The 24,085-nt window shown below is 44.3% G+C and overlaps 1 long non-coding RNA gene across 1 annotated transcript in view; it reads right to left on the bottom strand.

The window, feature by feature from the left end:
* Positions 1–1,198: 1,198 nt before the first annotated feature.
* Positions 1,199–24,085, bottom strand: part of LOC118850139 — a 30,421-nt gene continuing 7,534 nt past the window's right edge. The window contains exons 2-3 of the long non-coding RNA XR_005010455.1: positions 14,367–14,442; positions 1,199–1,290 (exon numbers count right to left, since the gene is read on the bottom strand). This is a non-coding gene — a long non-coding RNA (uncharacterized LOC118850139). The remainder of the gene's footprint in view (positions 1,291–14,366; positions 14,443–24,085) is intronic.

Raw genomic sequence — 24,085 nt, 5'->3', positions numbered from 1 at the left:
GCTCTGAGAAGTGTATATATACTCTGAGTTGGTATTTTGCTTTGGGGGTATACTTATGAGAAGGACCTTATGGTTCCCTGGACAGGACTCTGAGTAGCTGCTTTCTTAAGAGCCCCCCAGCTACCCAGAGGTCTGTGCTCCGTTGATCCGGTGGTGTATGTAAAGTGTATAGCATTATTGCTTTGGTCAGGCAGCTGGAGCCCTGTCTGTTGATTTTTGTGCTTGTATTTTTCTCTGCTTGCATTTTCTCTGATGTTCAGGGTGCTGACCTTTCCCCTGAACTAGTGAATGTAATTAAAAGTAGGATGGTTAACCCCTTTTTGATCAGTCTTTCCTAGAAAAGCAGATCAAAAGAACCTGTGCTACCAGGCCATCCTGGGTAGGCCAGGGTGTTTGTTGTTTGTTGTTACACTTACCCAGACTAGGAGTGTAGTGGCCACTCACATGGTAAATCCCAGTGCTGTTTGGCACAGAAGCTTTAACCTGCTCCATTTCCAGCCTGGGCAGGTTTGCCCCCTTCCTTAGGCAGCCTGGTCGACCCACCCTGGCAAACTCCCCTCCCAAAGACTTGCAATACCTTGCTTAGCATACCCCAAGTCCCTCCTTCTAGGTGGTTCTAGAGCTAAGTCAATCCTTGAACCTCAGAGCTGTACTTAAAGATGCACCCATGAATAGAGCTGGCAGACACCTCAGAGATCATCTAACCAGGATTCTTCACCTGGGATCCAGGTTGTTAGTTTTATTTTGTTTTGTGTGTGTGTGTGTGTGTGTGTATTTTATCAACTGTGTCCAAATGTAATTGGTTTTCCTTTGTAATCCTATGTTGCTTATTTTGTGCATTAAGGGAACCATGACCGACACAAAAACGGTTCAGAACCCCTGCTAGAACCTTCTCTCTCCATTTTATAGGTGAGTAAACCAAGAAGGCCCTGAGAAGTGAGAAGGAATACAGACAGGATTTGAGCTCAGGTCTTCTGACTGTAATACTATTTGAGACTGGACCATGATGCCATCTCCAGATGCTGATGTTCAGCTCGCATCCATTCAGCACCTTATGGTTTACAAAGCACATTCCTCACAACAATACCAAGAGGCAGAGAGATGGGACAAATATATGTTCTCTCCATTTACATATCAGCAAACAGAGGCTCATCAAGATGAAATGACTTACCCAAGGTCATATAGGTCATCTGTAGCAGACCAGAGTTTGGAAAGCAGATCTTCTGACTCTCCTCTACCTCTATCGCTATGAGGCTGTGTACCCCTCCGTTCATTATGTTGTGGAAAACTCTACAAAGAGGAACCAGTTACAGGGGCTTAGCTGAGCTGGTCTAGGGGCGAAACAGATGAGAACAAGCAGACAGACTATGCAAGGGAGCTCTGCTAAGTCGGACTCTGAGTTGAAGTCACTCAGCTCTAGGCTCTGAGAATGAATGCCAGCTCCATTCTGGCTGGGCTTCAGGCCCAGTGCCTGGTTTCATAGTAAGTAAAGGCATCAGAGCCTTGACTTAGAAGTGTTTTGGGTTTTGTTTTGTTTTTTATCATAAAGAGCACTTTTTTTTTCCAACTCTAAGAACATTCACTGTTCCTGCCCATACCCTGGGCTCTCTGTGATCTTTCCTATTATTCATTCTAGGAGCCCCTTTTTCCTCTTGTCTATAGGCAAGTTCTTGCCTTTTATCAGTCAGCAAGACTCAGACATCAATTTCATTTTGTCCTGGTTCACTTTTCTCCTTTCTTCTTGTTCTGATCCCTTCTGCCCTTGTGTGTTATGAAATCTCTATTTCTCCTATGCCATAGAAAAAGGCAGATATCATCCCTCTTATGACATATGGAAATATGGGTTAAGGGGAATTTTATTATAATATACATGTAGTCAGGCAGCTAGGTGGCACAGCGGATAGCGTGCTGGGCCTGGAGTCAGGAGGACCTAAATTCAAACCCAGCCTCAGATACTTACTGTTTATGTGATGCTGGGTAAGTCACTTAATCCTATTTGCCTCAGTTTCCTCATCTGTAAAATGAGCTGAAGAAGGAAATGACAAACTACTCCAGTATCTCTGCAAAGAAAATCCTAAATGGAGTCATAAAGAGTTGGACACGACTAAATCAACATAACAACCAAAATACATAAAATCCTACCAGGAGCAGGTTATTTTATAATAGTAGCTAACATATATGCGGTACTTTAGCAAAATGCTTTACAAATTTTATCTCATTTTATTTTCATAATAACCTTGGGAAGTAGGTACTATTATTATCACCTTTTTTACAGATGAAGAAACAGAGGTAGACAGGTTAGGTGACTTGCTTAGTGTGTGTCTGAGACTAGATTCAAACACTTGTCTTCTGAGCCTAGGTCCAGGATTTTATCCACTGTACCTCCCAGCCACCAAGGTGCCTATTAATCACAATATTTAAGAAAGAGCCCAACTAATAAATCCTGAGAAAGGTAATCAAAGCAACATGGTGGCTATTAAATAAAACCAGCTATGCTGTGGATAGAGAGACCGCATCTAGGTAACCATAGCCTCAAAAGATCCAGCTAGAAATACTGACTCTTAGGATAACAGAACCACACATTATGTAGTCCAATTCCTCACTAAAGCAGGAATCCCCCTCTACTTCATCCCAACCAGTAGGCGTTGATCAGTGCATCCCCCTTCCCCAAGTGCGCCTTGTATCTATCTGCTGTGTATGTGTTTTGTAGATACAGAGAGATATGTACATGCCTCTCCTATTAGAAAGTCTTGTAAATTTGAGGACAGAGACGGCTTCACTTTTGTCTCTGAATTCTGAGCACTAAGCAGAGTGCTTGACACATTTAAGTACTTGTTGATTGATTGATCCCTCTAAGCTCAACAGTCCCTAGAATATAGTGGATCTGGTTGATTTCCCCTGGGGTCTTAGCTTAGGGAAACCCTCATCATGATAGCTTAGAAAAGGTTCATCAGGGTAGTCAGTAGAGGAGGTAATGAGGTTCATATGGATGCACAGCCTATAACTTCTACTATCACCAGAGCAAACAGGCGGCATGTGCTAAAAATGCATTCCTGATCAACAGTATCCACCAACTTCAAGAATGGCAAAGAAGTTGCACCTTTCTGCCTCTAGCCACCATCCCCAGGTTGCTTTTTCCTGGCTTCTTTTTCCCTTCAAGGCTACCACTGATGCTTATTTTAATGATTTCATTGATGTGAAAATATTTACAGGTGGTAAGAGAAGAAAAAGTCTCACAATATGATTTTCCCTTGGAACCCTACCATCCTAGAGATTATTTTGCCTCAAGGTCAACATCTCCAAGCCTTTTGCATTGCTTCCTGCAAAAACAGGTATTAGAACTGTCATGTTATTGTTAGAAAGGCATCGAAGTGGTATTCCTTCTAATGTAACATATCAGGTTTACCAAATGATTTTTCTATGTGACAAACATGACCTTCTCCCTAGAAAAACTTCAGAGTTGAAAAAAAAAAACCCAGGAACAGATTACCTTCTTTAATGATATCTCTGGATGCTAATACCACCAACCAAGCAACAGGAGACCAAGAGCAAGGCTTTCCTTGGTACTAATAGCTTACTCACAGGATTAATTAAGTAGTTGAGAAGGTGGAACCCTACTCATAATCCTTTTATCCTCCCCACCCTGGCCACCACCCTGAAAAGAGGAGGCATCACCTTCTACTAGAATCAACAAATTTTCTTTTCTTTTTTGCTACAGTTACGGGCCCCATTTTGGCAGAACCACTTTTATTCAATTAAATTGAATGGGGTCTAGAGCAGAGATAAGAAAATGTACCACCTTCCCTTTGCATAGATGAGGGACTATGAATGTAGACCTTTTCATATACTGTGGGACTCTAATGAAGTGTTGGTTATAGGTTTGTTGAAATGCCTTCCCACCCTTTCTTCTTCATTCTTTGTAAAGGTGAGGTAAAAACAAAAATCTCAATAAAAAAATAAATGAAAAAAAATAGGTCAAACCATATGATATGTAGAAATTCAGGCCAAGCTCGAAATGGATCACCTTTGACTCTGAAGGACAGCATGGACCTTCTTTGTCCTGTGCAGCCTGCTTGCCACTGAGCATGCTATATGCTGTTTCTCTTAGTTCCCCCGATCCCATAACACTGAGCTTTTTAACCCTGTGAGCCGTCCACAAACACCATATCTTCAGAAGGACTCTGAGGAAACAGGGCAATTGCCTCTCCTTCCAAGGGTTCCCTCCATCAGCCATCAACTACCAAATGGATCTCTAACTCTTTCTTTGCTCCCACCACCCAAGAGGAGATTTTTTTTTTCCCCTCCCAAATCTTGGCTCTTCTCTTTTCAGTCTCATAGACTTATTACATCTAATGGAATTACTCTTTTCCTTCTTTGCCACTGCAGTCATCTAGTACATGGAGTGTATGGGGTGTTCAGGGAGGACTAGCACCTGTGGTGTGAGGGCCTGCTGAGTGTGTCCCTGTCACCCAATTCCCACTTGTGGCTCCAAGAAGCTGTAGCATGCCTAGTGGCCACACCCTGGTAAAAGAGTCTCACCAGACTGGCTAAACCAGGTTGAGGGTGACAGACGAGCCTCAGATCTGTTGGCGAATTAGGGGGACATCTACCCCAAACATGTGAAGACTTCCCCTGGTATGATGGGCAGATGACAACAATTTATTCCAACGGCCATGAAGGCAGCTGAAGCAGGCACTGTGCAGTGCTGGGAGCTTGGTCAGGCATTGAAGACTCCAAGGCCATCTACTTTTGTCTTGCCATTGGATCTCAATGACTTTGGAAGAGGGTATGAGGCTGACTTGGTCAACTTTGTGCAACTCTGCCTCACTTAGATCCAATTCACAAGCAAGTGAAGACATCACTCCAAGATGTCATTGGTCCTCTTCAAAAACAGTCTGGTACATCAACACAACTGAGGTGTGCAACTTAACTTCAATGCACTGTGAAGGAATTTCATGCAACAAAGTAAATGCAACTGACATTCTCTCCCAAGCTATATTTTCACATTATTTGGTCTGATTAGCTCAGGTTTAAAAAATGATCATCATAATGATGATACTGTATAGAGGGGCTGCCTACTCTGGGGAAGGGAGTATCCTCCCAGATGAGATCACAGATCCAACCATGTAAGTAGTTAATAAGTAAAAGTCTTCAGTTAGATGCTACAACAAAGGGGGTGGGCAGCTAGATGGTACAGTGGATAGAGAAGGTGCCTGGAGTCAGGAAAACATGAGTTCAAATCTAGCCCCAGACACTACTAGCTACGTGACCCTGGGCAAGACATTTAACTCCTACTTGCCTCAGTTCCTCATCTATAAAATGAGAAAACACTGGAGAAGGAAATGCAAACCACTCCAGCATCTTTGCCAAGAAAACCCCATAAAAGCCCCACAGACTTTGTCAAGTAAAGTCACTGAACAACCACGCCAGATAGGTGGGACTGATACTGTTATCACTGCTTAACCCGGGAGCAGATTAAGTCTCAGAGAGGTCAAGCGACTTGGCGTAGATCCAAACTTGGGCCTTCTGACTCCAAGACACCTGAATCATTGCATTGCTAAAGCACTACACAGTGTAAATGTAAAAGGACTCAACAGGCCTTCCCTGGTGCTACCTGTCCTCACTCCCCTCTGTGGTATTCCCAACTTTTACCCTTCAGCCCCAGGAGAGCTACTACCTTTAGCCTCCTTTCTGGTCTCTAGAGGAGTTCTATTCTTTTCTATTTAAGCCTCAGGGTTATCCTCCTGGCTTCTGGTAGAAATCCCACTTTCACTTTCTGGCCACCAACTCTCCCATTCGCTGAGAAAACAGGATTTCCCAGGATCAGAGCTAGATAAAACAGCTCTCTTCCCTGACTGGTGTCAAAGGCCGTTTTCTCTCTGTTTCAAGTATCCTGATTTTGACTTTCTATAAGACACTGACACTGGCTTCTGTGCTTCCCCCTTCTCTATCCACCCAGCGTTTCATCCTGGCTTTAGCATAGCTAACTTCTTTCTCCAGCCTTCTCACCACCCTCCCCACACCTCTGCAGAGCTGGAGGCTCCAGCTCCTCTTTTCTTTTCTTTTTTTTTTCTGTTCATCATTATCATCATCATAAATATTTTATGGAGTACTTACTATGTGTCACGTGCTGTATGATATTATCTCGTTTTACCCTCACAACAATCCTGGGAAGTAAGTGTTATTATCCCCATTCTACAGATCGGGAAACTGAGGCCGACGGATGTTAAGTGATTTGCCCAGGGTCACACAGCTAGTAAGTTTCTGAGGCAGGATTTCAACTCGGGTGTTACTCAGCTCATTGCTCTTTTGCTGCTCCGAATGATCCCTTCTGACCCAAAGACCCACCATGCCCCTCCAAGAACCCTGGTGGCAGAGGATCCCTCCCAACATATCAGTGCTGGGTGGGTGTATCTGAGGAACCTCTTACTTCTCTGGTTTATCGCCTCCACCCAGATGGCAACAGTACTGGCATTCCCCCTTCCCACCGAGGGTATCAGTTCCCCGTCTAAGCACCCCGGCTCAAAACATTAACCTTGAATTGCAAGTTGATGTAAACAGAGCTCACTTCTGAGCCTCACAGATTAGCCGGTAAAGCTGTGTCCCTGTGAACCACCCTCCCCAACGGAAGATGGAAGTTTAGCGTTTTGCATTTTCTCTGCCCGCTGCACCCTCAGCTCCTTTAAATGTGACCTTCTCATCCTCATAAACATTTCTACCGTGCTTACCACGGGCCAGGTGAGAACGTCCTGCTGCTCTCAGGCAGCTTCCCTCTGCTTCCCGCAGGCACAGGGGCTCCACAGCCCTCCCTTCCTGCCACTTAGCTCTCATTTTCTCACCTCTCTTAAATTGTGGGCTTTTGTAGTTCGGCAATTCTACTTTCCTCAGGCAGATGACAGGTCACCCTCTGCCTTTGGCTAGGCTTTTTTTTTCTCCTGATGTTTACCTTATCCAGTAGATGACATTTTTCTCCTTTCCCAGGGGACCAGCTCTCTAAATTTGTCCTATATGGGATAAGAGTCTGAAAATGATTTTTTACAACTTAATACTCCTCCAAAACAAGCAATAAAAAATCTACAAAACCACCAAATATCCATAGTTGTTTAGTTGTTTTTCAGTCATATCCGACTTTTCGTGACCCTGTTTGGGGTTTTCTTGGCAAAGATAATGGAGTGGTTTGCCACTTCTTTTCTCCAGCTCATTTTACAGATGAGGAAACTGAGGCAAACAGGGTTTAGTGGCTTGCCCAGGGTCACACAAATAGTAAGTATCTGAGGCTGCATTTGAACTCGAATCTTCCTGATTCCAGGCCCCTAGCTGCTCCAAACATCCATACCTCTGTTAAGCCTTTTTCTCTACATCATCTTCATAGTTTCAAACCTCACATGGTAAGTTTCTTATAGGGGATTATCAGCACCCCTCCTTGTACCACATAAGCAAATCTGCCTCCATTCTCATTTGGTTTATGATAAAGCACCACTACCTGCTTCCTCTCTCCCCCAGTATTCTGTTCACATTAATAACAACTACTATGTCTTAGGATTGGAGAAAGGACCTCTACTTTCTGTCCAGTTGCCCTCTCTAGATTATGTTACCAATTTTTAAGCCACTTCCCAGAATATAAAAAAGAAATAGAGATGGCACCAAATCTACCCCAATACCCCAGAAACTAAGAAGAGATGGATTTCTAGTTTCTGCTATAAGCCTATCCCTTGAAAATCTTTAGGAACTGGAAAGTTTCCAGCTAGCAAGGTCAAATGAGTAAAGAACTCTCCTTTGGTACCCAGGGTAGGAGCAACAATTTCAAACTAAGGTTAAAAACACTCACCATCTCCTAGTTATCTCTTCAGGTGATAGAATTATTGTCAATACTGGTTCATGGACAGCTTCTAGACAGAGCAGGCTGAGACTGGCTAGAAACAGAAATCTAGCTAGTTGGAGATGCCTGTCAGAAAGTATGCCATCAGACTCAGAATCAAGGCCAGGGAGTCAGTAGGCAAGGAAAAAGTATATCAGTAGCATAAGGCCAGCGTTCAAGGCTACTTTCAGAGCCTGAGCTCTCCATGGCAACATGAAAGGGGATGGGAGAGAACAAAGCCTGAATGAGAAGGCTAAAGCTGGCTTCAAGAGACTCAGACTAAGCCAGAAAGAAGAAACAGGAAAAAAAAATCCATAAAAGCAGCCCAGAGTCAGTGTCCAATGGCTCAAACCAAGGGGAAAGGAAGATGGGGGCATCCTGGACGAAGAGCTCTGTACCTGAGAACAGGGCCATACCAAAGACGTACATACTATGGTTCTGTCTATGTTTGCCGGGCTGGCCTCTGCCCTCATCATCTATTCATCAGTGCAAGCAGACCAGCCGTTTGGCTTGAGGTGCATCTCCGGCTACATGAGGAGCAACAAGAGAAACCCTGGCCCTTTCTGGCTGCTGGCAGGAGGAGGCTTGCTGAATCCAAGTGTAGGATAAGCTGGCTGGGAAGTCATTTTTACTGAACCCTCTCATAATGGCCAGAACACTGAATTGAGAGTTCAAAGATCTGAGTTCAAATCTCAGCTCTGACACCTATGAGCTAGCTATTTGACTTTGAACGAATCACCTCAGTCTCCTGACCTACAAAACAAGATTGGAGGAAAAGAGCTCAAAGGCTTTATCCAGCCCCAGATTCTAAAGTGTGATTTGCTAAAGTCTTCCAAGCCCATTTATAATATCTCCACATTTCCCATACTCTTGAGAGGGACCCTGTAATTTTTCCCCATCCAAATTCATAGACCCCGCTGAAATCTGTCGAATGGACCCTACATTAAGAAACTCTGATTTAAATCAAAGTCAAACCAGAATCATTCCATGCATGGTCCTATCCATCATTATGTCTCCTGAGGCTGGGCTTTTGGAGTGGATCTACTTTGCTGATCATTTCACCAAATTCACTGAACTCAACCAGGCTCAGCAAGGACCCATCTCAGTTGGAGACCCAAGGGGCTGGGGGGGGGGAGGGACCAAAACAGACCCATGACACACTCAAAGATGATTCAGTCTTGGATTGGGAAAATAACGACCAGTCTTCCCAGCTAAATAGTATATAACACACACACACACACACACACACACCCTTTGCACTTAGTTCACATTTCCATCAGCGTCATAGTTTCTTCGGCCAAAAGGAGATGATTACCAGGCAAGCTGTGGGGAAGTACAGACTACTTTGTTTAGAATCTGGATAAACTTGATTTGGCTGTATTTGGCTCAAAGGGCCACAACTCAGAAACCACACAGTGGCCCTCCTCAGTTAGAGGAAGTCAAAAGGAAGTGCTTTGTTTGACATTTCATTTTGGGGGAAGATAAACACAGAGGACTTTCATGATTTTGTCCCTAGAAATGCCAAAGTCAGCAAACAGACAGGCATAGAGGCTAAAGAAAAAAAAAAATCCCCTTCCACATTTTGGTTTCAGTGATTGACTCTCCCGGTACAATGACCTTATTCCATCCTTAGCCTGATGGAGTCAGTTGTTCCCACCTCAGGGCTTGCCATCCATTACTGCAAAGGACAAATGTACACAAACCTGACAATCTCTCATAAGCAACTTATCGCCTACATAAGCTCCAAACCTCCAGCATTCTTTTCAAGATATGCTCTAAGAAAGGGTGGCCTTGTGCCTGGCTAGCAACTTGCTCCAGAGAATAGGTTTTCCTGCTCATTTTTAGCCTCTAGGAACCTACTGCTTAACTTATGAGCCAACAGTATAAGATGCCTTCGAAGCTGATGGAACAGCTGACTTTATTAATCCCTGCTTGGAGGCACCACACACCAGAAGAATGACCTTTAATCATCGTTTCTATTTTTCAATCTTGCATTTCTCTCTTTCTCTTTCTCTCTCTCTCTCTCTCTCTCTTTAAAAAGGAACATCAGGGTTGAAAGAGGGCTCTGCATTTTGCCTCTTCTGTAAATGCCACACCTATGTTCACTTGGAATATTCCTTCCTAATTCCCAAATGAACAGCTCCCTTGCCCTGGCCGTGGGAGGTTTTGTTTTTTGTTGTTTTTTTTTTCCCCAGCCAAAATGATAGCTTGACCTAATGAAGTCACATGCAAGTCATCCCAGTTACATTAACTAGGACTGATTTAAGCAATTCTGTTTATAAGCTTAACTTCTATTCTAAGGAGCTTCTTCTTTTCCCTCTATTATATATAATTGCTTTTAAAAATTCCTTAGTCTTGAATTTTTTTATTTTGTATATACCTAATTTTTTTTTAATTAACAAGCACTTTTTCTCCCTCCCACCTCCCTGATTATTTTTTTAATCACAAAAATTGCAGAGTTGGGAGGGACCCCAGACACAAAGTATGAAATATCCCTTCATCTGAAAAGAAAAATGGGGGGGGGGGGGCAGCTAGGTGGCGCAGTGAGTAGAGCACCAGCCCTGGAATCAAGAGGACCTGAGTTCAACACTTGACACACTTATTAGCTGTGTGACCTTGGGCAAGTCACTTAACCTCAATTGCCCTGTCTTCCGCACTCCAAAAAGAAAAAAAGCAATAAAAAGAAAAATGCAGTAATAGAAAAAGAGAAAGGGGAAGAAATATTCTCAGAGAGCGATTCAAGGCAAGATACATATCCATCTCTAAAAATCATGCTTCTAATCTCCCTTTGAAAGAAGGGGTATGGGAGGGAGGGAATAATGTTACTAGCAGTTAGAGACAGAAGAGTGTGCTTATATTTCCTTCTTTGATTCTCACAAACAAGGAGGGTGCCTTGAATTTGAGGATAAAGACATGGGGTAGAAGTGGGAAGAACAGGTTCAGTAAGAGCTCTCTGCATAGTGCTGCTTGGACTGTGGCAAGGGAAAGGCAGGAAGGGTGGAGGAGCTCTTTACCCTGATGCCTCAGGGCTGATGGTTACAATTGAGAGAGGCAAACATCCCATGTTGGTGGACCACACGATATTTGGAATACATGTGAGAATCTTTCAATTATTGTCCCCTCTTCTCAGAGCTTCTCCAGGACTTTTCCCTGATTGCAGGATCTTGGATTTAGATTCAGAGAGGAGAATAGAGGTCATCTAATCTAGTGGTACCACATTCAAATAGAAATGGGGTTACTAAACTATGCATAAGGAGCCCTGTAGATGCATCTTAACTTAGAAAATGACATATTGACATTATATATATTCTGTTATATTTTATTTATTTTGTCAACTTCCCAATTACGTTTGCTTCTGGCTTGGTCCAGTCAGGAGTGTTGTGGGTTGCATGTCCGACACCTCTGATTTAATCCAGTCTCATTATTTTATAGATGAGGAAACAGCCCCAAGGAGTTGTGGTGGCACAGTGGATAGAAAGCTGGATCTGAAGTCAAGAAGACCTGAGTTCAAATCCTGCCTCAGACATATATACTAGCTGTGTGACCTTGGGCAAGTCACTTAACCCTGTTTGCATCAGTTTCCTCATCTGTGAAATGAGGATAATAATAGCTGTTAGGAGGATCTAATGAGTTAATAATTATAAAACCTTTAACACAGGGCCTGGCACATGGTAAGCACTACATAAATGTTAGCCATCATTATTATCACTCTTCCCAGTGGTTCCAGAGGCAACCAGAGATGCAGAATATGTTTCTGTACGGATGCTTCTTCTACAGGAAACACTCTATAGGGACTGTGAAAGGTTTCATGAATTAAATATTTCCTTATAAAAGATACTAAACTCTTGAAAAAATAACCACAAAGTTCATTTGGAAGAACAAAAGCTCAGGAACTTCAAAAAAAAAAAAACGAGGGGCTAAAAGACGTAAAGGAAGCAGATTCAGTAGTATCAGATCTTAAACTGTATTATAAGGTGAGAGCACTGCTGAAGTGCAGAATGGATAATTTTGATTATTTTAAATGAACATTTTCTTGTATAAATAAAGCCTATGCTACCAAGAATAGAAAGAATGCAGAAAATGGGGCGGGGGGAGAACTTTCTTAGACAATCTCTCCGATAGAACATGATTGGGCTGGAATATTGCTGTGGAATAGGAAATGATGATCTGGCAGATTTAGAAAAACATTGAAAGACTTGGACTTAGGAAGGAAGATGCTGGGCAGCTCTGCATCAGCGAGGGATGTTTCCTATGCTGATGAAATCAGCCGATTTTACAAATCACAAAAAAAGCTAATTATTTAATCATCAGAACCTCAATTAATTGGATTCCCCACCCTCACCCCACACCTCAGCATTCACCTAATAAGCAAGAGACAAACGAAAATGCCAAAATGCCAAATCCAAGTTAATTTAGAGGTTTTATCTCCAACAGCAGCTCTTGGAGAATATTCTAGACTTGATACACTTCAGATCTGAACTCTCACACTTTTCTACATTTCCATCCACAGTCCTGCTCAGTGTTGATCATGGTGACCCTAGGTCCCACAAGACCCCTCCTAGGAAGAATTCAATTGAATTCACTGGATTCCCCTCACTAGGGCAGGAAAGTTGATTCATATTTTGGAAACATTTTCAACATGAAGAGTTAAAACAAACCAAAAAAGAACATTTTAACTACAAAAATGTCTTAATCAGAACCCATTTTCTTTTAGAATTCCCACTAATTAAGAATGTTTTGTGGCTTTGTTGTAGTTGTCCATTCCATGGTGTTGAGGAAGAATATTGGATTGCTTTCCTTGACTTGTTAAGGTATGTTTTTTTTTTCTTTTAAAAAAGAAAAAATGTCTGGAGAAGGGAAAGAAATACAAAGGAGTTTGTGTAAAAATACGTGAGCAAAGGATGAATTCCACCCATCTAGATATTCCCCTAGAATGGAAACAACTACTGTAATCTCCCATCTTCTACTCAGATCAAAGAGATAAACTGCTTACAGATGTTAAAGACCATATCAGCCCTCACTCAGCCCACTCCCACCCCCAGCACACACGATTCTTTTGTATTAATGGTACACAGCACCCCATCTTCATCCCCTCGTTCCCTCCCTGCTTCAGCTGGCTAGAGAGAAATATCAACTGAGTGGTTTCTAGCCTAGCCCTGACAGAACCATTAGAGACCCATTCTGCCTGTCATTCGGAATCAGGGGAATCAGTCTTGGCCCTGCCTCAAAGTGGCCAGATATCACTTCGGCCAATGTCTAAGCAAATGAAGTCAAAGAACATTTATCAAGTGAGTCACACATGGTGCTAGCATTGAGAGACAGAGAGAAGCAGAGAGAGACACAGGGATGAAGGGGGAAAGGAGGGGAGGGAGGAAGGGAGAGGGAAACACAGGGGAGGGGGAAGGGGAGAGGGAGGGAGAGAGAGGGAGAGAGGAGAGAGAGGGAGAGAGGGAGAGAGAGAGAGAGAGAGAGAGAGAGAGAGAGACAGAGAGAGAGAGAGAGAGAGAGAGAGAGAGAGAGAGAGAGATGGCCAATGAGGAGTATAATGTATTTTTTTCCTCCCAGTTTTTCCCTTTGGGGGCTTCCGTTGGAAGCTAACAATGCACCAAACCTCAGTGGGCTATCAAGACCAGAAGATCTTTCCTTAAGTCTCCCTGCCAATGGCTGTGGAGGCCTGAATGGGCTCAGGGAGTGGAGAGTAATGGGATTCTCTCCACATAGACACGTTCTGTCAAATAATAAGCCGGCCGACAGCTTTATCTGCTTCCTGCAGCTGGTCTGGGAAGGGCTGTGTGTACAGCAGTATTACCCCCTACAGTTCAACTGGAGCTTCCCAGTTTCTCCCTTTGCTTCCCCCCAAACCCACAGTGAAGGCGCCAGGCCTCCAAAAGATTTGCATATTCAAAGCATGCCCTAATGAGCAATTACTCTGAGAAGCCCCCAAGTCAACTGGGCTGTGAGCAAACAATGATCGTTGTCAGCGGAGGAGGGCACACCGGAAATCTGAAATGTTATCCTTGCATTTCTGCCTAATTAGCTTTCTGGTAACGTTGCCAGCCTCTTCCATAGCCCGTTTTTTTTTCCTTTCTTTCTTCCTTTTTCAGTGTCAAGAATGACAGCCGAGTGCATCCTTTCTATGCCCTTGCTTTGACTCCCAGCCCTTTTCCTCTCTCATTGGAGTTTTCTTTCTGGTCCTCTCCCCCTGGCCTCACATTATTAATGGTAATGACGACTGGACACGCAGACTGTGTGGGGGGAGAGGGAGGGTGGGGAGTGAGGACGGTTCAATTCCCCCGTTCGCAGACAGCTGATGATTGTTGTTTCGTTGGCATAGGGGGGCACGTCCCTACCGCCTCTCTCCACCCAAGGGCCTGGGCAGTTATGGCCCTAACTCACATACACCATCTCCTCTCTAGGAAAAGCAGAGCAGTGCCCCCGCAAGGGCAGGCAGTCACTAGAACTGAAATGAATGAAGCTCAGCTGGTTGTGGCCTGTGGATGACTGTTACCTTGGGAAGATCACCCTGGGCTTGGGTTTCCTGAGGTGGGGTGCTTGGCCTCTGAGGTCCCTTCCAGCTCCGGAGCCTGCAAAAATGATAAACATTCTTCAATAGTCTTTTCATTCTTTCTCAAAGCCTGTTCAAATTATTCCTCTCATCTGATCTGGTGTGGTAAAACAGAAAGAAAAAAAAATTAAGTGTTTTTAAAGTACCCAAGCACCGTGCTAAGTGCTTTACAAATACCATTTCATTTGATCCTCACAGCAGCCCTTAAAGGTAGATGCTATTATCATCTGTGCTTTACAGTAGTGGAAACTGAGGCAAACAGAAATGAAGTGACTTGCCCAGGGTCACACAGCTAGTCAGTGTCTGAGGCTGGTTTTGAACTGAAATTCAGCACTCTATCTGCTGTGCCACCTAGCATCTGCCAAGGCACCTAGGTCATCGAATCGTGCCTCTGATGCCTTACCTACCTTCCTAACTTTGGGAAAGTGATTTCACTTCCCTGTGCTCCCCTTTCTTCAATTGTAAAATGAGAGTGGTTGGAAGAAACCCCTGAGTCCCCTTTCACATTAGATCTGTGAGCCTGTGAGGTCAGGAGAGCAGGGGTTCTCCCTATCTCTATAATCCCCGCTTGAAAGACAATAAAAGCTGGGGCTCAGAAGGTGGACTTGATGTTTTCCGAGATCACAAAGCTAGTTCACCGAGTGCTTGACTAGATGGCCCCGGCTCTGTTTCTGGTCTCCATTCCCTCCCCTCGTGATGCAGCAGAAGAGCCAAGGCTGGGGAGCAGCGCTCACTGGGATGCCTTCTCCCACCATATCCCTTTCCTATCCTGGTAGCTGGAGACGCACCGAGGTCTTCAGGACTTTGCTTCATCCTCGGGCTCTGTGTAAATCAGATTTTTGCAGTCATCTCTTAAATGCACCAGGAAAACTTTACATTTAAACTGTCCTACAGGAAAAGATCAGATCTTAACTAAACAGGTTAATTTGGGCTTGGTGAGTCACTTAAAAGTCCTTGAGAGGCCGACAATGGTGCCGGGAGGCAAGAGCTCCCAGCTCTGCAACGTACCACTTATATGACCTTGAGCAAGGCCCTTCACCTTCCTGGGCCTCGGTTCCCTCATCTGCAGAATGGACTAAACTATTGTCTGAGGCCCCTTCGAGCCCTAAATCTAAATCTATGTACCTCATTAGAGAAAGAACAACGTAAAGAAAGAATTCTGGCCTGGTATCAGGAGACTTGGGTTGGTTGGAATGCCTGCTGCCATGCATGCCAGCTATCTGGCCTCTGGGCCTCAGTTTCCTCATGTGTAAAATAAGAATGACAAGCTGTAGAAAAAAGGAATCAAGTCACAGGAATGTCTCCTTTTCTCATCCCTCCAGGCTTTAACCTCCCTGAAGGGCAGCAAAGGGAAAACTGAGTAAGATGACTCTCAGCCAGGACCACCCTGAAGCAGGAAGGAGGATGCTGGGCAGCCAACTGACCTCAGGAACCCTGGATGCCAACAGAGGGAAGTCTTTTTTTAATTTTTTTTAAATGAGTAATTACTCAACACAACTGCTGGTGGGAAGTCAGCATCGGAACCTCCATTTTACAGATAATAAAACTGAAGCTTATTTAGTTGATTCGACCAAGACCATGTGGTAATTTAACAGCTGAGCCAGGGTGAGAACTCGTGGCTGAGCTGCATTTCAATTGTCTGACTCAGGCTGTAGGACCACGTGGGAGGGCAGGGCATTGATTCAGTTCCTCTCTTTAACAGCTCTGTTCCTGCCCTCCACCCCCCCCCCCCTTTAAGAAAACATCAGACCATACATAGCAAGACAGGGCGGGGCCTGAAAGAGGTCATTGAGTCCAACGCCTCCATTTCACCAGTGGGGCCATGAAGGCCTTTGACTAGATAGTGGAAGAGTTGTGGCCCCTCCTCTGCTTTTGGTCTCTATTCCCTCCCCTTGTGATGCAGCAGAAGAGCCAAGGCTGGGGAGCAGCGCTCAGTGGGATGCCTTCTCCCACCATATCCCTTTAGTCAGAGAAGATAAATGACATTTGTCACACAGGTAGGAAGAAGCGAGGCCTCTGACATAGATGCAGGTTTGTCTGATTAACTGCTATGGGCCTTCTACCCAGGCTCCAGCCAAAAAGAGCAAAACCAACAAAAAAAACCTAGCTGCCAGCTGTTCATAATTAGCCTGAGTTCAGCCAGTTCTTCAGAATTCAATTCAATTGAACAAACACTTATTGTGACTATACAAGATACAAAGACGAAAGTGCAACAATTTTGACACTACAGAAGTGTACTTTCTCCTGTGGAATGAAGAATGGAAGTGGAGGAGACAGGACCTATTTATGGGTAAAGATAATAAAAGATAGTGAGGCACATGAGAAATCCAGATGAAGTGCTTGGGGAATATGTGAGGAGGGGGAGAATCCTCACAGATGGAGGGATCAGAATAGGTGTCACCCAAGCAAAGCACTGAAGGAAAATGAATATTCTGAAAGATAGAGCTGAGGAGGGAGTGAGGGGGGAGGGGGAGGACAGCTTCTGAGAATGAACAGAAGTAAAAGCTAGGACACTGAGTGTGGGAACTGTTTATTAGGCCAGCATGGGAGCAATGTGAAATCAAGCTTATAAGATAGGTTAGAACCAGATTGTGGGTACCAGCCACCAATGCCCCATGAGGGTTTATTTTACTTAAGAGGCAATAGGAGGGTGACATGGTTAGCCCTGTGTCTTAGCGAAATTATCTTGGTATCTCTATAAAGAGTGGATTGGGGGTGAGGGGGAGAGGGGAGGCAGGGAGATCAATCAGGAGGTTATTATAATAGTCTACCAAAGGGGTGATAAGGGTCTGAATAGGACGGTAGGAATGTGAGAGAACATAAAAGATATCAGAGATGTCATTGAGGTAGAGGAGGCAGAACATGTCAATTGACTAGATATGGGTTGGGGGGCAGGGGGATGGAGTCAAGGGTGACTCCAAGGTTGTGGACCTGGGCAATGCGGAGTATGGTGGTGCTCTCAAAAGAAACCTCAAAATTCGAGGGAGTGCCAGGTTTGGGGTGGGGGAAGAGAGATGACAAACTCAGTTTGAGATATGTTGAATTGGAATTACCAATCAGAAATCCTGATGAAGCTGTCTAGCAGGCAGTTACTAATGCAAGACTAGGGTTCAAGAAGAAAGTGGGTAGGACTATATACATAGTTTTAAGAATCAACTCTATGGAGGTTCAAATTGAACACAGCTATTTGTAGAAAACCAGCAAAGTGTCGGTAGATAAGAAGTCAGAAAATGAAAGAGAGTGGCAGGGGGGTGGGGGTGGGGTGGGGAGGGACTGATGCAGTGTGGTATAATAGATATGGGACTGGAACTGAAGACAGGAAAACCTGGGTTCAAATCCTGCCTCAGACACTTGCTAGCTATGTGAGCCACAGCGAGTCATTTCACCTCTCCCATGTGTAAAATGAGGAGGTGGGACTCACTCAGCTCTAAATCTACGATCCTGCATTCCTATGAATGAGAAATGGAGCGAGTCCCTAACGGAAAGGGGAGAGAGGAGGTCAAAGGCATAAATATAGATGTGGGAAGTCAAATATATGGTCCATCACCAGAGCCCATGCTCAAATTCTTTCCAGGTTGGATCTATCAGAACCGGCACTCCGCATTCAGACTTCCAGAACAGGGCTATCGCTCCACAACGAGGCACCACAACACTACTAAAGTGGGCAGCAGAGACCTCGGCCATCGTACAGCACAGAGGGGCTTCTCGACTATTCTGCCTCTGCACCTATAAAACCACGGATCCCTCAAATGAGAAAACAAAGGGGCTTATCTTCTTTGGCTCAGCACCTATTGAGGACCAGAGCTCCAGCCCTGGAGTTAGAAGGACCTACCCCTGACACACACTAGTTGTGTGACCCTAGGCAAGTCAAGTAACCTCTCAAAGCCCACAGCTTAAGTTACAGGGCTACCAATCTGCATCAGGGGAGAGTTCCACACTGGAAAATCCCTACATTGATGGGGAAGGTGGAGGGAAGGGAGAGGGAACAAGAATTCATTAATCAGCCATTATGTGCCAGACACTACGTTTACAAATATTACCTCATTCGATCCTCACAACCCTAGGAGGTTGATGCTATTATCATCCTCATTTTACAGTTGAGAAAACTTAGAGGTTAAAGTGACTTGTCTGGGTCACACAGGTAGTGAGTGTCTGAGGCCAGAAATCACCCGTAATCACAGGTCTTGACAAAACCTAGCCAGCACCTAGCAGAGTGCATGATAGGCACTCAGAAAATGCTTGCTGGATTGCATAAAATTGTTGCTGTCCTTCTATCAGAGACTTATTGAAAAACCAACTTACAGAGGTTCCACTGGGCTCAGGACAGATTCAGTCCTACCTCTGATGTTTTGCTCCATCCCTGTGTCTACTCCTGGAGAATGAGGACTAATGACCAAACAGTGATCATGAAGCCCTCAGAGAGCCTCAGTCATTAAACAAATATTCAATTCTGTTCACCAATCCCTGACAGACAGGTCCATGTTTTATGAAGACTGTCAACAAGGGTGGATCTCCAAAAGGTTTCCAGATGGCCCCGACTTAACCCAGAAGATCCAGTTAACCAGAATTTCCTATTCCCCTGCATTATAGCTAACCAAACAAGGTGTGGCTGTACAAAGGAAGTAGGTCATCCCTAGAAAGCCTACTGAAACTATGACATCACTTTGATGACTGTGGATTAACCCAATTGCTAAGGTTTGAGGGTCCCCCGCATCTGTTGAAGGCCATTTCCTCATTCTCTTTCCGGGTACTTTGTCTGGCTATAACTTTTCTATGGTCCTTGGCTCTTAGAGCAAAGGCAGAGGAAAACAGTGTCTCACATTGCCTTATTTCGTTTCCCCTGTTGGCCCTAACAATCAATCAACTCAATCAACAAGCATTTATTAAGTGCCTCAAGTGTGCCAGGCAGAGCTAAGAGACACTGTTGGAGGGTAAGTTAGAGAGTGAGGGATCATGTTAGAGATCTTGTGGAGGGGGCGGGGTGGTGGGCTGGAGCTTAAACTCTTCTTCCTCACTTCTAATCTGGTAAAAGCAACTCTTGAGGAGCCCTCCTACATTTCCTCCCTTTCCTTCTTCTCCTTTTTTTCTGCTTCCCCTTCAACCAGTCCCAACTTTTCCATAAAGTCAGAAATAGCAGACTCAAGAAAAGGAGGAAATGAATCAACAAACATTTATTAAGCACCTACCATGTGCCATATACTGTACTTGGTCTGGAGATATAAATGAAAAACGAGACAGTCCTTGCCTTCAAGGAGCTTACCTTCTACTGGAGGAATACATATACATATACGTATACATACACAAGTAAATACAGGCTATATACAAAGTAAATCTACTGTGTTGGAGGAATGGGGTACATACAGCACACTAACAGTGAGGGAATCAGGAAAGGACTCTGGAAGGTGATGGTCCTTGAAGGGGCCTAGGGGTTCCAAGAGGGGGAAGTGAAGAGTGAGAGCAGTTCAGACATCAGGGATGAACAGCCTAGCTGGAATGTCCTGTATAAGGAAGAGCAGGCCAGTTAGGCTGGAATAGGGTGTGAGGTGGAATTATACACAATTTGCTAGGAAAGACAGGAGAGAGTCAGATAGTGAATGGCTTCTGATAGTGAAGGGCGTTACGTTAAATGCTGAGCTGAGGAGGTTGTATTTTAATTTAAAGGCAGTGGGGATCTTGGGAAGTTTCTTGAGTAAGAGAGTGAACTAGTCAGACCTACACTGAAGGAATTTCAATTTGGCAACTGTGTGGAGGAGATTTGCAGAGGGGAAGGACTGGATCCAAGGAGACCAATTAGGAAGCTATTGCAATATTCCAGGTGAAAGGTAGTAAGGGCCGTGGACTGGGAGGATTGTGGTGTGGGTAGAGAGAAGAGGCTGGAGGTAGGAGGAGACATTGAGGAGTCAGAATCCATGAGACTTAGCAATTGACTGGATATGGGAGGTAAGTAAAGAGTCCAGGATGAGTCCTAGGTTTCTAACTGGAAGAATGGTGGTGTACATGACAGAAACAGGGAAATAAGGAATAGAGGAACATTTAGAGGGAAAGGAAACAAGTTCTGTTTTGGACTGTCTGAGTCTAAGATTCATATTGATGGAATTCTAATAAAGCTGTCCCAAATAAGGCTGAGAATCAATTCTGCTTCATTTAAATCCAATTCACCCAGGAGTCAAGATGATGGAATCCTAATAAAGCTGCCCCAATATTCTAACTTCCTCATGGGCCTCACTGAATATGTCCTGATTTAATATATAACGTCCTGATTTAACCACACAGTCTGGCTTTCACCACACCACAGGCTGCCAGACTCAATCATAGGCCTCACTGAACAGCAGGCCCACTGCCCTTACCTAGTCACTGTGGAACCCCCCCCCCAACCCATATACACTCAATATCCTAACTTCCTTATATATGCCTCACTAGAACAGCAGGTGTGTGCATGTGTTGGAATCCCAGCCACTGCCCTCAAATACATTCTTTATATTTCCCCACAGAAACAGCAGTTATGTCCATGCGCTCAGCCACAACCACATCCATCTAATCTCAGAAAGGACCACAACAGCCAGCCAATCAGAAAGTAGCACCACCAGGATGCTGGAGCAGGATGTGGACCCCACAGCAATAGAAGAGACTTTCCCTAAGTAGGCACCTAAGCAGTAATAGCAAAAGCTGTCCTTTAAGTCAACTTAGGACGTAGAGAGGCTTATTATAATATCATTATACATATATTTCCCCCTCATGGGTTTATCTGTATGCATTGTGGGTAATCACATGTGCAGTTCCACCAAGGCTGAGACCCCTCCCCTATAAGCTAATCCCTTCACAAACCCCTCCTGCCTTTTTAATAGTCATAATTTCTGTTGTATAATCAGCATCATTACACTATAAAATTGCCTATCTTGTCTTACTGAAGTTGCTGGTTCCTCTTGGAACTCAGCCTGCTGGAGAGGTGTCACTCTCAATAAATGCCTTTGCTTGGATTGGAGATGGTCTGAGTCTATGAATTTTTTCAAGATGACCCCCACAACACACCATGAAACCACAACAATATGGGACTTTTGGGTGGAGATGTCAAGTGGGCATTTGAACATGTGGGACTGGGGAGGAGAGATGAGGGCTGGATATGTAGATTTGGGAGTTGACTATGTAGAAAGGCGAGTTGAATCCATGAAAGCTGATGAGATCACAGACGAGAGAGACAGACAGAGACAGAGAGGGAGAGAAGAAGAGACAGAGACCTGGGATATACACTCATAGTGGGCAAGATGAGATTTTGCAAAGGACCCTGGGAAAGATTAGTCTGTTGGTCAAAAAATAACCCTGACCAAGTAGTATAATCAAATCCCAGGGATCAGTGGGGATGGCTAAAGTTGTTAGCTCACAGATAGGGAAGGAGAATGATTAAAAACGGCCAAATGAGAACCATTTGAGGCAGTGGACTACAACAGAAAGGCTGTTGGATTTAGAATTAGAGGACCTAGGTTAGAACCCAAGCGCTTCCATTTTCTGGCTAGGAGACCTTGGGTGAGTCAATGTTACCCGCCTCCATTTCCTCATTTTCAAAATGGAAATTATAAAACTCGTGCTCCACTACCTCAAATGGTTGTTGTTAAATAAGCATTTAATGAGTTAATATAGATAAAACAAAATGGATATCTAAACATTAGCCATCATCGTGATCATCATCATCGGTGTCTGGAAATGCCCACTAGCTGCGGTTTGCTCTTCTAGACGCCAGTCTAGGGGTCAAGAGGCAGTGTTGCATGGTGGAAAGGAAGCTTGTCTTGGAACCAAGAGGCCCGACGCACACGAGGCAGCATAACCCTGAGCTAGTCACCTGCCTTTACAGCGCTCTGGGCAGCTTTCAAAGACTTGAAGTTGTAGAGAAATTGCAGAGCTAAACTGGTAGAGGAAGGTCCTCCTCTGCTCCGCCTGCTGACCTCAGCAGCTTCCTTTAAATCCCAACTAAAATCTCATCTTTTTCCTGGAAGTTTCTCCAATTCCTCTTAATTCTGACACCTTCCTTCTGTTAATTATTTCCTATTTATACTGCATATACCTTGCTTTGTATATATTTATTTGCATATTTGTTCTTTTGTTCAGTCGTGTCCTGACAGTTTGTGACCCCATGACTGTCTGTGGGGTTTTCTTGGTAAAGATACTGGAGCAGTTTACCATTTCCTTTTCCAGTGGATTATGGCAAATAGAGGTTAAGTGACTTGCCCAGGGTCACATAGCTAGTAAGTGTCTGAGGCTGGATTTGAACTCAGGTCTTCCTGACGCCAGGGCTATCCCCCAAGCCACCTAGCTGCCTCCTATTGTCTGTACATGGTCTCTCCCATTATAATTGTAAACTCCTTGAGGGCAGGGGCTGTCTTTTGCCTCTTTATGTATCCCCAGTGCTTACTTAGCACACTACTAGGGGTGCTTAATAAATGTTGATTGATTATATTGATTGATTGAAAATTCCCTAGACCAATGAAATCAAAGGTCTAGTGCCTATTCCTACCCTAGGTGAAATGTGAATGGCCTCCCTGGAGTTATTGATAACCTCCAAAAACAAACATCCTGGTGGTCCAAAAAATGCCATGGAAGTGTGTTACTAACTGGCATTTAAGGCAAAATATTACATAGAGAATCATTCACAGCTTTGTGGATCAAGCGTTCTCTAAGGAGCTAAGATAAGCTGTTCCGTTTAGATTAAACAACTCTGATGAGGAAACTCTTGCTTCATAGCCCTCACTTACAAACAGCTGTATTCAATTCTCCATGCCCCAGGATTCTAGCCCAAGCCTGTGTGACAGAATTGGTCAGCTCCAAAGAGAAGGCTCCCTTCCCTATGGCCTTCTCCTGAGACCAGGCTCAGGGGCCTCCCTCCTTTGTGCAACTTTGACTAGGCCCTCCCAACTAATAGTGTTCTCTCCTTCCCCAGATTTTCCTAAAACACTTTTGTCAATATCCCTTCTTTGCCCCATCTCAATTCGTTATTGTTGTTCAGTTGTTTCAATCCTGTCCAACTCTTCCTGACCGCATTTGGGGTTTTCTTGGCAAAGATACTGCAGTGGTTTGCCATTTCCTTCTCCAGCTCACTATACAGATGAGGAAACTGAGGCAGACAGGGTGAAGTGACTTGTCCTGGGAAACACAGCTGAGTGTCCAAAGCCAGATTTGAACTCAGGGAGAGGAGTCCTCCTGATTTCAGGCCCAGCATCTCACTTGACTTTGTATTACACTCATTTAAGTATCTAACACAGCTAGGCATCGTAGTGGAAAGAACACTAGACCTGGAGTCAGGGAGACCTGAGTTCAAACCAAGCCTCAAACACTTACTAGCTGTGTGTGTAGTCTTGGGCAAGTCACTTAACCTCTGTCTGCTTTGGTTTCCGAATCCGTAGAATGAAGACAAAAACAGCACTTACTCCCTAGGGTTGTTCGGTGAGAATAAAATGAGCTAATATTTGTAAAGCACAATGTAAATGTAGGGAGACCCTGTGTGAGGTGCTAAAGATACAGGGATGAAGTCATGCATAGTCCCTGTCCTAATGGAGCTTACAATCTACTCTTATGCCCTTAAATGTTAACTGAATTCCCATCAGCCAGGGCACCAAAAGGGAGCTTGGACCCACAGAGGTCAGCATCCTCTCCTAGGTCTTGTCTAATAGTGC

The sequence above is a fragment of the Trichosurus vulpecula genome, chromosome 5, assembly GCF_011100635.1.
Source record: "Trichosurus vulpecula isolate mTriVul1 chromosome 5, mTriVul1.pri, whole genome shotgun sequence".
Lineage (NCBI taxonomy): Eukaryota > Metazoa > Chordata > Mammalia > Diprotodontia > Phalangeridae > Trichosurus > Trichosurus vulpecula.
Note: the sequence above shows the minus strand (reverse complement) of the source record. Positions and strands in the feature narration are given on the sequence as shown.